General features: G+C 32.3%; 1 protein-coding gene across 16 annotated transcripts in view; it reads right to left on the bottom strand.

The window, feature by feature from the left end:
- Positions 1-15,858, bottom strand: part of LOC145292181 (MAGUK p55 subfamily member 7-like) — a 752,193-nt gene that overhangs the window by 409,065 nt on the left and 327,270 nt on the right. The window lies entirely within an intron of this gene.

Below are 15,858 nucleotides of genomic sequence, written 5' to 3'. Positions count from 1 at the left end.
TGGCTATGGTGTAGAGGCTCTGCAAATGGAGCAAAAAAGTTGTTTCGTGGCTGAGTTCAAATCTCATGACCGGCAGGAATTGTTATCCTACACTGATGATTGCATAAGCATGAAACACTAATGTCTGTAAATAAAAATTGAGTACTTATCATTTTTTAATTAGGATGCATAATATATTTGAAAACAAACAAGAATATTATATTTCAGATTTATCAATGATAGTCTTAAAGAGGCATACACTTATTATGCTTGATTATAACAATTTTTGTATAGAGTTAACATGAAAAGATATTCCCATTATTAAAACGTCAGATACATTCTATAGATAGCGATGGCATTAGAACACCTGAATTTATTTGGAAAGTACTGAAATTCAACCATAACTTTCATCGAATTTCATTTGTTGAATTTATTCTAATCCACAAGAATAATTGATTAATTGAAGATTGTGATTCCAATCCCTGGGAAGTAAATTTCATGTTATTCTTTTTTTTTTCTAAAATATAAGACAAGATGATTTCAAAAAGTTTGTGTTTTAGGAGAGAATTAATGACACAGTGAGAAATTAAAAAAGAAAGATAGAAGATACAGTGAAGAAAGGAATAGTAGTGTTTTATTCTCTTTTTTTTTTTACTTTTTATATTAACAAACAAAAAACAAACAAAAAAACAAACAAAAAGAAAGTGAGATACTTAGAATTATTCTCAACATTTGATGCTGGTTTTTTGATTTTGCCAAATACTATGAAAATCTTTTAAAACATTCGAGGCCTCCGTTCAATTTCGAAAGATAACGGATAACTCCTATAGGGGCATCTATGCATGTAATTGTGAAGCAAGGGTTGCGCAATTCCCAACCACACCTCTCCTGAATCGGCATTGTTTGATGCCAATGGCAAGGACAAGTCCAGGACGACTGGAAACACTACTGAGATAAGTGGGGAGCATATACAAGACCTGGAAGTCCCAAATGGTGACCAGATTCAACGTTGCTTAACTTCAGTGATCCAGCAGGAACCGGTGTGTTAACGTGATTATGCCATATTAAAAAAACATTATGCAATGGATAATACCCTAGAGAACAATAAGGTGTAACTATACAAGCTTTATTCAGCTTTTTTTGTTGTATAATAAAGACATTGGCCATCAAGATAGAGCCATGTCATGGTTGGTTTATAAAGATTTGATAGGAAAAATTTCTGCTGTGCCTCAAAAAATTCATAAAGCTAAATGAATATCATTTCAAACACACGCTTTAGAAGAAAGAAGAATCCAAAGAATCATGTTTTGATGTGATATTTTAAATACAATCAACTAGTTATCATCAAAGTCCCGGTGAATTTTCATACTCCCATGAAACTTACTCCTTCAGAGGAAGCTGGTCCAACCCACCTATGATCAATGCTGTTTCAATACGGTACGAAATGTGTGTAAGGTTGTATCTATCAACTTATTCCTATATGTACATATATATGTACATATATATGTGGTTCAATATATGTTTATGACTATACTTGTGTATATTCATGTGTATGCTAGCGTAGTTATGATGGCAGTAATAGTTATGATGGCAGTAATAGTGACATCTGATAGCAATCATTTACAACAAAATATAAACAAGGGATTAATTTTTTTTATTGTAAGAATAAAATAACTTGATGTCAACATGAACCAGTGTTTGATGAATTTCTGTTCTCCGAAAGACTCCTATCCTTGCTTTTAGATCTTCTCTTTCCTCACTTCTCTCTTATTATCATCTCCACACATCTATGAATTGCTATTCTATTTAAACTGCTGTCAGAGATACTTAGTTTACAAGAAATAAAGTGGTTCAGTGGTCTTTAATTGGTCCATGAATGGAAACACATTTCATTTCCAATCAAGGACCTTATTGATTTCTTTTCAACATATTCTGACACACTATTTAATATGACATTTTTTAACAAAACTTTCATGAAAATAGTTAGATTTAAACTCATCACGTGATCCATCTCTTACTAAGTTTCTGCCCATTATCTCTCATTGTATGTTGTTTGACCTCCTGATCTTATTCTATACATTGTCTATTATTCTTATTTCGGCTAAATTATCCCTCTGCATCAGTTTATTAACACTCAAAGATAATAAAGAAAGTAAAGAATAAAAAGATTAGAATAGTCTATAAGAAATAAAAGGGGGTATCACCACAGGCAGGATTACTATTTAAGCCATAGTTGGAGAGAAAGAGAACGATAAGGAGCAGAAAAAAAGGTAATTTTAGATTTTGTGTTTACTAATATGTAACCAACTTTACAAACTCATTTTTTTCCCCTAATTCAAATAATTTAATCCGAACTCACTGGATGACCCAACGGGCTATTACACACATATTACAACAGTGTATATACAATTAGCTGCCTAAAAACATTCAAAATCAATATTGAATAATAAAAAAAATACAGATATGTTACCTATGAGTGTACTACATTTATCTCCAAAAATATAATAAAAGAGTCTCAACTTCTATTTACCAAGGGGATTCATAAGACCTCGATTTGGCTCCGATTCTCCTTCAGGATCTGTAGGAATTACTAGGTTAAATAATAAAGTAGTGATTCCAAATATACACATTTATATGAAGCTTTGATGCTGAGTCTGTTAGAGTTATTTTTCCTTCTGAGCAGATTAGAAACGATGACAACAACAAGAAGGACACCACCCAACAACATCAAAAAGTATATAAACAAAATATAGTTGTACACACAATTACAAACATACACCTTACAATAACGTTTGTGCTACTTTTTAAAACCAGGGCAAAGTATAAAACCTCTTTGGTTACCACTGGTTTAAGGGGTTTACTCAAAGTCCTACCAGATTTTAACAGAATCGCTAGGAGAAGAATGATAAGGGTCAATGGCTGTTTTTTTTTTTTGTCATCCAAGGCAATATTCCTACCCATTGTCCTTATTACAGCAACAGAGATGTGGTCAGTCAAAGAATACAACTTGTCAAGGCGACTCCTACACAAAAACCACAACCAGTTTCTCGATCCAGCCAGGTGGGTTGATTAATAACATTATCAAAGGGGTGAAATGAAACCTGTTGAAAATTATAGAAAATGTTTGGAAGGTAAAATTTAATTCTTAGAACAAAACGAAAGAAATTACTACAGAAATGGAGGAAAAGGATAATTATTTTATTGTGATAAAAAAAGATAAACATATAAAACAAATTGAATAAACAGCCAACACACTGAAAATATGACTAGAAAATAAAGTTTCAGATGTATGACAGGTTTTATTCGTTCCGTATAAAATTTCGGTAAATCATATACTTTCTTCAGATATGCAATAGACAATAGAAATAAAAGATGTTCTCACATTATAAATGAATAATCAAAGACAGAGGAAAGAAAAGAAAGAGAGTCATCTTCATACTATGGTATCAGATATTTCAAACCTTTTTCTACACAGTTTGTTTTAAAACTATGATACGACGAAACAGTTGTCATTGGATAAGCACATTTGTCTCCAATGATGAGTTCAGTTTTCTAGTAAGGAAATAAACAATGGGTACTTAGCGTAAAGCATAAATCTTTATAAAAGAATTTCCTTTACCAGTTGATAATGTAGATATAAACATATATAAGTACTATGCTTTCTCTTCGTTCATAGTAAAGGTGATAACATAGGGCTAAGAGGTTCTGACTGCCAACAAAGCGTTTGGGTTTCAAATCTCAGCTGAATTACTCGTTTGCCTTGTCACATTGAAGAGCTATAATACAGTGAAACAGTTGTCTGTGGATAACTGTGTGTGTTTGTGTGTGTGTGTGTGTGTGTGTGTGTGCGTATGTGGTATTATTTTGATAACACAATACCAAGCAATATATTGGGAGTTCATCAAGACTATTAGATTGTATAGACTTCAAAAGGCATATATTTAGACAGGCTTTTAATTATTTTACAGCACTATTTCTATTCAATATTATTTATATATCACAAAACTTGTTTTGTAAGCGTTAATAATGCCAGGAAATGCCTTCAACATTAAATAACCCTAAAGAGTGTGAAATCTTTTTTTTTTTCAGGGAACATTTATGAAAAATAAAAGCAAACAGCCAAATTAACTAGCAGCATTAAATAAGATTATAAATATATTATTCAAATAGACAATAAGTTTAAAAAATAGTATGCATGCTGAATCCTAAATTTCTATGCAATTAAAAAAAGGCGAATATATAAATAACTATTTTTATAACCTAAAAACGATCTGCACCAAATTACTATAATCCTTATAGCACTACAAAAACATTGTAAGTCTCGTGTAGCATAAGAATTTATTGTAAAGCTGAATTTAGCATTAATCCAACTGGAATTGGTATGACAAAGAAAACCATCAAAAAAGAAAACCATCATATACACTAACCATCCATATCATATATGCACACACTCTCTGAAGTTCTAACTAACTAATAATCCTGGTGAACCAAGTGCAAAAGAGATCCAGAAAATTGCACTTAAGGGAATAGTGAGGATACTAAAAAGAGCTCTCGGTTGGTTTCAATAAAAAGCAGGTCAATGTTGGCAGTTGGTTTGGCTGCCTCGTACCCAGCGTTACAATCTTCAAAGGAAGAAAATTAATAAAAAAAGTAAAAGAATGAATGAATGCCTACTGGAGAGAACTTGAATGCCTACTAGACACTATCTTCGAATGTCTAAGGTCTCTCTGTACAGGGGTTTGCCATAATAACCTGGTGTGAGGATACTAACTCTGACCAAATATTCAAAATCCCATAGTATTCACTGCCCACATAAGATTTCCCCACTATGGCTAACTTACATTAGCTTTTACGAAGAATGGTACACCGTCTCCAAGTGATGTTAGCTCAAGTAACAGCATAAAGCTGGATACTCCACCAGACTAGATAAATTCTTGTCCTGACATCCAGTAAGATCAAAATAAAAGATATACTACAAGATATGAAAATGGTTAATTGGGGAGAGGAAAATTATACTCTCAATTTTTTTTACTAACTCAATGTTTGACAGATAAAGATGTTAAATGGGACATTCGAATATCTATGTATCTCATATGGAGTTCAAGTTTAGCCCCAGGTAGTGAGCCTCTTCATTTGAGAACTTCGACTGAAGTAAAATAAAACAAAAAAATAAAAAGTAATTTGTCTCTTAAATGTGTTATCTTTAATATAAAAAAGTTATTCATTATTTATTATACTAAATACAAGTTTTAGTAATTTTGGCCTTAGTATAATCATATAACTTTTGATTTGAACACGTTTTTCTTCTTTAGTACTTACTGGGCATGAAAAAATGTTTTTTCTTTCAAAAATTAAAATTTATTACCACTTGAACTCATATTAAATTATATCGTGTTGAATTACTGTTTTCCAATGCACCTTGCCCAGTGTCTGTTATTCTTATTTTGTTTGAATTAAAACCTAAATTTTACAACTTTCTTCTGAATTAAAACTTTTTTTTTCTCGACAAAATAACGACAATACATGAACAAAGAAATCATTTTTAAAAAATTACAAAAAAAGAAGACCTATTCAAAAAAAAAAAAAAAAAAAAAATAAAAATTCTCAGAACTACATCGAATTATACTATTAGGACACATCAGGAAACGGAACAAAACCAAACCAGAAGTAGGGCTGGTAAACCAAAAACAGAGACGAAGTCATCAGTTTGCATGAGAGAAAGGTGAATGCTGTAAACATCACTACACAACTGAACAAATGTCGTGAAAATCAAAAAAAGGTGAACGGTGTCGGCATCCGCTGTAAAGAGAATATTCCATAAAAACTGGCTTATGTGTCAGAATTGTTTGTTGTTAAGAAAGAGAAGGCCAAAAAGCTCCAGTAAATCAAAGCACATACACTGAACAATAAATCAGTAATTCCATGGTCGGGTCCGTACCGAATGGTACATATATTATTTAATTGGAATTCATTATTGGAATATCAGATAATAAATAAACATGTATTTATAAGACCAAAAACTTCAATCTTGACCACCCTTCGGGGCCTGTGGTGCAGTAAATAGAGATGTCAACTCTTTACAGTTCCAGATGAAAGTTGTCTGAAGATAGCGGTTTCAATCCTACCCAAAGCCGGCCAAAGACTTACTTGGCCAAAAACGTGGTGAGATGACAACTATAAACGGCAGTAATTGCTGAGAATACTGTTAAGAGATTCGGAGTTCCTATCCCGTCACGGTTACTACCTGACGAAGGCCAGAGGAATAGTTGGCCGAAATGTCGTGAAGCAACCACTAAAAAGATGAGGATAATAGTCTGCAATAAATAAAATTAATATATAGATAATTTTATCCTAATATTTGGTTCCATGAGCCTTTCTCAGGGTCATAGAAACAACATTTTCTGTTTTTCATTGTCGAGATCTTACAGTGTAGCCAAAAATAGACGATTTCTTCCAATTTTGTTGAAGAAACTGTTTTTTAATGTCCAGTATTCATAGTGAGAATCGCTGGTACGCATGTACAAATATTAAGATCAATTTTACTACAGTATACTCTAGAAGCATCAGTATTATAAGAACTTTGAAAATCCATTATAAAACAACAAAAAAAAAACAGGATGCAGAATTTTTTCAAATAAATTTATTTTTGGTCCAATCAGCCTCTGTACCATCGATGAAATGTTGCATCCCTCTACCTGTTCTACAAGTATTTTAATAGTGGATGCTCTGACGAACTACAAGCCCCTGTACCCACTCGATATAAATACCCCCCGATAAACCTGACAAGCAGCAAAATCCCACCCCTACACAGTAGAGATCCCTAGATGTAAGAAGGCCTTCTACTCTAATAGTTCCTTTCCCAGAACTGCTAAACTTTGGAACGCCCTTCCAGGTTCCTGCTTCCCTAATTGTACTGACATGCAGAAGTTCAAGTGTAATGTGAACAGACATCTTGCTGCTCAACTCCCTAGATAGCATTCCTGCAACTTATGGCCCGGATAGTAGCCCCATACATCAAAGTGGCACTGTGCCTTGTTTGGGATGAAAATGGAATAAAAAAAATTGTGGATCCATGATTCTTCCTCAAGGTAATGCAGACATTTTTTTCTTTTTCTTTTCATTGTCGAAGTTTTACAGAATAGCCGAAGATCGCTGATTTATTCTAATCAAGAAACTGTTTTTAATGTCTGATAATCGTTGTGAAATGCGCTGGTATGCGTGAATAAAAAATTCTATTGAAATTTAAAATATTATGGATCAAAGAAAATGCTGAAACCTAAGCATCATAGACAGATAAAAATGTTATTTCAGTTAAACCAAAGAACATTTAATTACTTAAATGACTTAATAACTCTTGAGTCAATCCAACCCAAATTCTAGGAACATATTTAAGACTATTGTTATAATCGACTAATTTCCATAAAGTTCGACTGTGTGATGTCTTAAAATGCTCACATTTATCCAAATGAGCTGAAATGTGACAGATTGTATGACAAAAGAAAACCTCAAAGATGCCAATATAAATCGAAATTGTGAACAAAAATGCTATAATCTATTTGATTTTTTTTTTCTTGTTCAAAGATGTGATCAAAGATCAACTGTTTTGATCTAATTGTAGAATCTCGGATATCTTGTAAGCAATTTTCCCTCAAGCAATTTTGACACCTGTTATTATAGCTTTCATATCTACATTAAAATCTCATTTTAAGCCTCTGATATGCTTTTCTTAATGTTTGCTTAATGCCTTTCTCAAAGTCTCGATTTGGAAACGTTATGCAATCTTTACATCATTTGAAAATTTTGGTCGAACATTTTCTCCTGATATCTGGAAACTTGTTTGCACACTGACTATGAAATAAGTAGTGCTACAAAATTATATATGATGCAGTTGTAGGAAGTGAGATTCTGGCTAAATTATATATTCTACCCAAAAATTGTTTAGTAAAGAGAAGGTAAAAAGTGTCAGTAAGAAATAAAACTAGAATACAATTTGATATGCCTTCATAGATAATGACAAGGTTAAATAAATGGAAGCCATTGTAAAAGAAACAAAAAATCACAAAGTTTTTATTTCACAAAAAAAAAAAATCATTAAAAAAATACTGAACACAATATAACTGCTTAGAAAAGTTACATACGTTATATTAGAAAAAGGTTTTTTCAGTATCTTTATCTTTTTAACATATAAAACATTCATCATCATAAAAACACTGTAGAGAAATGCTAATATATTTAAATGTTTCGCTTGTATGTTGGTTTATGTTTCTACAATTCATTAATATTTTTAGCACAACTCTGCCAGAAACGGTTATAGCTCTCCAGCCTTAATAAGTTCAGTTGCCATGCTTTGCTTCCTTCTTTCAGGGGAAGGATAGGTTTATTGTTTGTCGCCAAGCGTTCAATCACCAGTGAATGCTGATGTGTTTATGCATTACTGTTACTTATTTTCTTGGTGTAGGGGTGGGGATAAACTCCTCATATTAATCTTTATATTGCATCCAGTCTTAGTGGGAAGGCAGGTAAATTATGATGCATTTTCACACCTTTATGAGAAGATTGTCCAATAATAATTTTAGACTACTATGACTACTACTGATTTGACTTTTATGATAACGAACATAAAATATGTCAACTGTTTTAGTTACTACTTTATTTTTCTTTGTATAAAATTAAAGCCTTTTTATATAAATTGAATTCTTAGTGATTTTAAATTAAAAATAACACACAAATATAGACTCTGTTGTTATTTATTGATATTTCAACATTGATATAATGTTTTATGGCATCATTCAATTAAACTACAATTCCTGGTATCCCCTCCCCCATGAAACATTCACAACAAGGAACTTTCTTTTCTCTCTCCCTGTACTAAAAATTAAAAGGAGTTTCCACAAAAAAGTTTCTTTCCTAAAACATCTCATCTGTGGAACAAAATACCACGAACAACTAATTACAGCATTGTCATCTTCAAGTCAAATACTTGTCAAGCTGTCCTTTTGAAAAATCAAGACTTCTACAACCCATTTTACCCCCTATCTCCAATCCTTGCATGATGCTAACTAATGTCCAACCTTGAGTGGCCCCTAGGCCTGATAAATAGTGATCAGTAAAAAAAGAAAAACATTTGGTTGAATAAATAAATTTACCTTTTGAAAAATCAAGAAGATTTTAATGACTGACCATCAGTTGAGACTTTGAATTCAAAATAAAACTAAATTATCAGTGAAGCTTATTAACATTAATTAGATGTTTTGAATTGATTTTGTCATGTAGATTGCTGCCATTTTTACACCATTTATCTGCTTTATTCTGACTTTCTTCAGGTGTTTTTAATCTTACAGAAATTTTCAACTAAACCAGATTAGGTTGATCTCATTTTGCATGCCTTCCATCACCTGGGATTGAACTCACAAGCTTTAGGTTATATTAACTATGAGAAATATACATTATGTGGATATTCAATTCACATAACTTTCATATCAGTGTTTATGGCACGCATACATGCCTGTGTTCTCCAGTGAATTTCTTTCAGTAAATTTTGATTGAAAATTTCTCATTAAACTTGTACTGCAACCTACACCTTAGGAAATATAAATCAAGTATTAGACTATGATAGTATGTGGTAGTAACTTCAAATTACAATCATCAGTATGAGAGGTGATTGCAATTTAACGACACGTGAGCTCAAAATGTGACTATGAAATTCAGCAATTTCAAAAAAAATTATGTTACACAAAACTACTTTGGCTTAATTGAAAATCAATGAATTACAAAAATAAAAAAATATATTTTTTATTTGAAATGAAAAAAAAAAAAGAAAGTTTTATTTTAAATGCTATTTTATGATATAAAAAACTGGCAGACACATGCTGCGTTGTCCGGGAATGAACTCTAGACTAAGGACTTTAACTCTGCCAATCACCAGTTAGTTTTATATAAGCTCAACACCTATGGTCTCCATGAATCGGTTATAAAACGGATAAGTTCCTTCCTTGCTGATTATACATACAATGGTCAAGCAGTCTATCATCTGAGATGTTCCTAAAGGCTTCATACAGAGTCCTATTCTTTTTCTACTTTATATCAACATGCTGAAAGTGATTGGTAGAAACGTGCTCCTATTTGTTGATAAAGTCACATTGGTAGCTTGTAAAAACAAAGTTGATAATCTCAAGTCTAACCATCAATGTACCTGGAAAGGATCCATTGAATGGGATTTATACGTCGATGTCGATAAAAGCTGCCATATTGCAGATTTGGCTCTTACATTCAACAGTGACGCAAGTCTGCTTAAGGAGGCAAATGAGACAAAAGATCTTTGCCTTCTGGTCATCGTCCTTCAAGCCATCTAAATACTGCACTCAGTCAGCTAACAAAGCAAGGAGCATTCTATTTCTCATTCAATACTCTCTCTCCAAAATCACTCCTAAAATATCTCTTCCACTTTATGTCTCACTTGTCAGTTCACTGTTACAGTATGGTGTCGAAGCTTCTAAGCTCCATATCTAACATGTAATATCCAGCATCTGTAAAGAGTTCAAAGACTGGCTACTCGAAAATGCAGGGCTGATGGGATCCATCTTATAAATGCTAACTAAGAAACTCAACTTTGTCTCTCTTGTGTGCTGACCATTACACAGCGATCTCATTTTAGCCTACAATTCTTCAATCACGTTTCTAAATTTTTATGATGAGAATTGATTATTTGTTTTAGTCTGCAAGAACCCATGGTGTAGTAGATAAAGTACTTGGTAAAATTCATTTATAAAAGTTACACTTTTCTGGAGGTTGAAGGCCCAATCTTCAGTGTGGGCAACACTCAAAATACAATTGTGAATTACTTAGGACTTTTATCCAGTCATGGCCGATGGAACGAGAGCATACTACTCCCATGGATTAAATAAAAAAAAGTTCTGCTTGAAATTCCGTGCAGATTCCTGAGTTCGACAAGATACATTTGAAGGAGGTCAGAGGTTAAATCGATCGAAATGTTGTGAAAATAACGCTCAAAATGAGAACAGTAGTCTGAATAATTCAAATAACACAAATTTCCTGAATAGTCATTACAAAATGCCTCAGGACCTATAATTCACACTTGCACCAGAAAGAGATCTATGTGAACTCCACAAGAATCTATTTTATTGCAGATTTATATTGAATTGGAGGAGGGTCGCTTTCTCAATCAGTATCCCGGGACTTTGGAATAGATATCCAAGAGAGGTAATAAACAAAAACAATGAAGTTAAGATGAATTTGAACAGCAGCTGGGCTACTGTATTTTCTATTGTGTAAATTTCTACCACCGTTTCACTGCAAGGCACCTGAAGCATACTTATTTTTTTTTTGCCGAAACAATTATTCCAAATTCAAAACATGATTGATTGATTTTCTTTCTTTTTGTCTTGATGATTCAAGTTCTTTACATTTTCCACTATTTATGTTTTAAATGTTTTGTATATACATTGTTTGTAGATTACTTTATGTTTTAATTGTATATTTTATAGATATTTATAAATAGATTATGACAGATACTACCACTCTGATGCGGATAATCCCCTAAACTAATGAATGCATTATTATGAAATTTCAATTTTCATAATTATACATTCATTAGTTTTGGAGAAAATAAGTCACATGTTGCTCACCATGCTGTTTACAGTACCGTGAACAACATGTGCACCATATATATATATATATATATGGTAAATGCTAACATTTAAAGAATGCATACATATAAAGTTATTTTTTATTTTTAATAATTTTTTATGAACTAATCATTATGAATTTTAGAAAATATATTATCAACAGCACTGTCAATGAAAGGTAAATCCTGATCTATCTATATACCTATAATGTTGAGTTTTTTCTTGGTCTGACATTAATATTAAAAACCTACTTTTTCTCTTTAAAAATTATTAAAACGAACTTTTTAATATAATCAGTCATGGATAGGCGAGCGACTACATAAAGGTCAACTAATTTGTATATTCCTTTGAACAATGAGTGTTAATTAATTATTCATTTTTATGGTTTATTATTAGATGATTGCTTTCATTCCACTATTGCGCTATGCTTTCTACATTCTGTATAATTGCATAGAATTTAAAATGAAAACGTTCTATCAAACGAATATATATATCTGTAGAACTCTGTAGAACAAATATTCAGAGAGGAGTTTGTTAGAGACTTTTCGTGCGCGCACACACACACACAAGGTTACTTATATATATATGCGTTCATATCTTTTAAAATTACATTAACGACTATATGACGACACTAAGATTTCCCTCTCTTTAACAGTGCAAGCCCCCCCCCTCCTTTCTGAATTTCCAACGTCTTTTCCCGTTTTTCTGAAATAGAACAGTGTCACACTTTGCATGTGAAACATTTTCAAATATTTTGTACTGGTGGTTTTTGTTTCTTAATCTCATTCACCCACAGGAAGTCTCAAAATAAAGACGAAATGTTGATGAACACATAATACGGTTTGCTCCTTTTTATTTCTCTCTCTCTCTATATATATATATATAAGTGACCTTGTGTGTGTGTGTGTGTGCACGAAAAGTCTCTACCAAACTTCTCTCTGAATATTTGTTCTACAGAGTTGAAATTTGATATATAGTGTAGTTGAGTCTAACACACTTTCAATTAGATTTTTATCAAACAAAATTTGTAGCTAATGGGTCAAAACTGAAAACACTTGACTTTTGCAAGGTAAGTTGAATAAAACATTACTCATGTTGTTAGTTTTGCACATGCGCAAAATTATACATTTATAGCTCAAAGTCACTTCATTTTTAACATTTCGTATTCATCTGTCGGTAGCTCAAACGGTAACAACGCTGGAGAGATAAATAACTAAAGCTGGAGAGCTAAACGTTCTGGTTTCGATTCTAGATTCGTAACTCAATAAATTTTACTTTTTGTCTTACAGAATATTAACTCTTTTTGGATAAGTCCACGCTGAAAAACCTTTCAATGCTTCAGTTTCTTAATATCGTCAAACATTTATTCAGGATTTTAATGTGTGCATGCATTGCATTAAGACAAATGATACGAGAATGATAAGATGAAAGTGTAGTGTGAGTTTTAAAGACAAACCCTGAGCTGATGACCACAGAGGAAGATTAAATCTGGATAGTATAGGGAGATGAGTACAGAACAGGAAACTTCGTTGATTTGGTCACATTGAAAGAATGGATTATAATTCTTGGGTCGGTAGATGTCGGTAGCTCAAACGGTAACAACACTGGGAAGATAAATAATGACTAAGGCTGAAGTGCTAAAAGTTGTTATTTCGATTCTAGCGGATGGTACCCAAGTCATATTTTTTTTAATAACTTTTGAAACCATTGCTATATATTGGATCATAATCAAGAGAGAATTGGCTCTATAATAATTAAGAAATCTGCATTAAATATAATATTTATGCATGGGCAATGTTGGTGCAGCAGCCTGCTAGTTTGTAAATAAAATTATGTATTTGTTAAATGTTATTTCGTTTGTTTATAAAAAAAAAAAAAAGTTTGCAAACTTATTTTTTTAATCTAAAGTTCACAAAATGTAAGTGAATAGTTTTAATTAAAAAAAAAAATACTCACTTTGCATTAAAACCGGCCTTTTTTTTTTTCTAATTCTGCCCTTGTAGGGAGAGACATATAAATAGGGTCACAGTCTCTTATGTTTCGTTTGTTTATTAAAAGGTTTTGTAAACAAAATTATAGACGAGGGTCGTTCGAAAAGTAAAGCCTTCTATTTATTTTAACTCAAAAAGTTGAACGGTTATGAAGACGGATATGGCACCATTAAAACGAGCGACCATTTGTGCACTCAAATTTATTTTTCCACATAGTTACCATCATTCTGAATTAACTTTTGCCATTGATGGACGGCAAACATTGAGACGTATGGGTGTCTGGAGTGAGCTTTGTCATACAAAGATAATTTCAAAAGTAAAGCCTCCTATTGTCATTTTGAACTAAGTTGAATAGTTACGGAGACAGGAGTGATACCATTAAAACAAGTGATCTTTTGTGTTTCAGAATTTATTTTTCTACATAGTCACCACCATTCTCAATGCACTCTTACCAGGAATTCAATGATGCATCTCTGCTTCTGATGCACGTCCATGACAGGGATTACTTTCTTACAGTCTCACACCGTCATTTGCAACAGAGATGAAACTTTCAAATCATGAATCGAAAAGTTCAGTCATGATAAAAATGCAATTCGCATTCCCCTCTGATCCATTCGGGCGGAATAAAAAATAGGAGGAATTACTTTTGGAACGCCCCTTGTATTTCAGATTTTATTTTATTATGCATAAGAATTACCTCTGCCTGAAAGGATTTCTCTTTCGTTGACCGAGGATCGGAAAGATTCTAACAAAATGATGTCAAACAGTTTCAAGTAAAAAGAAAAAAAAGTTAAATGTTAATTTTAGTTAAGTTTACCCTCGTGGGTAAGCAAAATGGAAGATTACTCGAGTATGCTGATTTTTGGAGTTGTGTAAGTTTTCAGTATCTTCGAGTCTCGTTTTTAATACATTTTTTATTTTGTTTCTACATCTTAAATTGCAATGTAATTTTAAAACTACAAATCGAATAACAAAATGTGAATTCAAGATGCTAAAAGTTAAAAAATCTACCAAAAATAATATAAATATTAAAATCTTAAATTATTTCTCTTTAAAAGAAGAAAATGTATGTATGTATATATATATATATATATATTATTTTAAAAATATAATTATCCACTGACACATGTTTCGTCGTCTACGACTCATCAGAGTGGCTGAATCTAGCGAGATTCGAAATTGGGACCCACTGTAATGAGCCTAAACCCCTTTCCGCTGACCCATCTCGCACGACTATCTGGATATATCGCTATTTACTTAGATGTTGTTTGTTTTGGTTTTAACAATATGTTTTGAATGAATTCAATTATTTACGAAAGTGCATTTTTACCTAAATGCGAGTTGGGAATAATTTTCTCTTTAACCAATTTGTTACCCCCACATGGGGAGCGGTATAATTATATTTTAAAAATAATAATATATATATCGCTCCCCATGTGGGGGTACCAAATTGGTTAAAGGGAAAATTATTCCCAACTCGCATTTAGGTAAAAATGCACTTTCGTAAATAATTGAATTCATTCAAAACATATCGCTAAAGCCAAAACAAACAACATCTCTCTCTCTCTCTCTCTCTCTATATATATATATATATATATATATATATTAGAATTATTATTATTTGAATAAAAATTGAATTATGATGAAGTCATTTAAAAAAAAAAAAAATGGGATGCTAATGACACGATTTCTGCAATATTTCGTTTATTATAAATTTGGAAAAAATTACACTTGACATGAAAAAATAAATTTCTCTCTATATAAAAGTGACCTTGTATGTCTGTGTGTGAGGAACGGTTTCTACCAAACTACTTTGCTAATTTTTTGTTTACAGACTTAAAACTTGATATATAGGGAATTCAGACCTGTAGAACAAATTCGATTTGGTTTTTAGCTGGTAAAAATAGCTGCTCAGGGACCAAAATTGATAAAATTGGAATTTGACAGGGGTAAGTCGACTTAGTGCCTCTCTATGCATGCACAAATATACATTTATATGTTAAAGTCGGTTAATTTGTAGAGTTTTTATATCCATCTGTTGGTGTCCAGATGGTAACAAAGAAGGCTGGGGAGCTACATGGTTTGGTTTCGATTCTAGCTAATGGCACCCAAGTGTGTGTGTGTGTGTGTGTGCGCGCATCAGCACTAACCCTGTACGGGTTTAATCGGCTTCCTCTGAAGGAGGAAGTTTCATGGGAGTATGAAATTCACAAGCGGTCCCCAGTCACATGTATATCCCTATC

Source organism: Euprymna scolopes, chromosome 13, assembly GCF_053919585.1.
Source record: "Euprymna scolopes isolate OS-2025 chromosome 13, ASM5391958v1, whole genome shotgun sequence".
NCBI classification, from domain to species: Eukaryota; Metazoa; Mollusca; class Cephalopoda; order Sepiida; family Sepiolidae; genus Euprymna; species Euprymna scolopes.
Note: the sequence above shows the minus strand (reverse complement) of the source record. Positions and strands in the feature narration are given on the sequence as shown.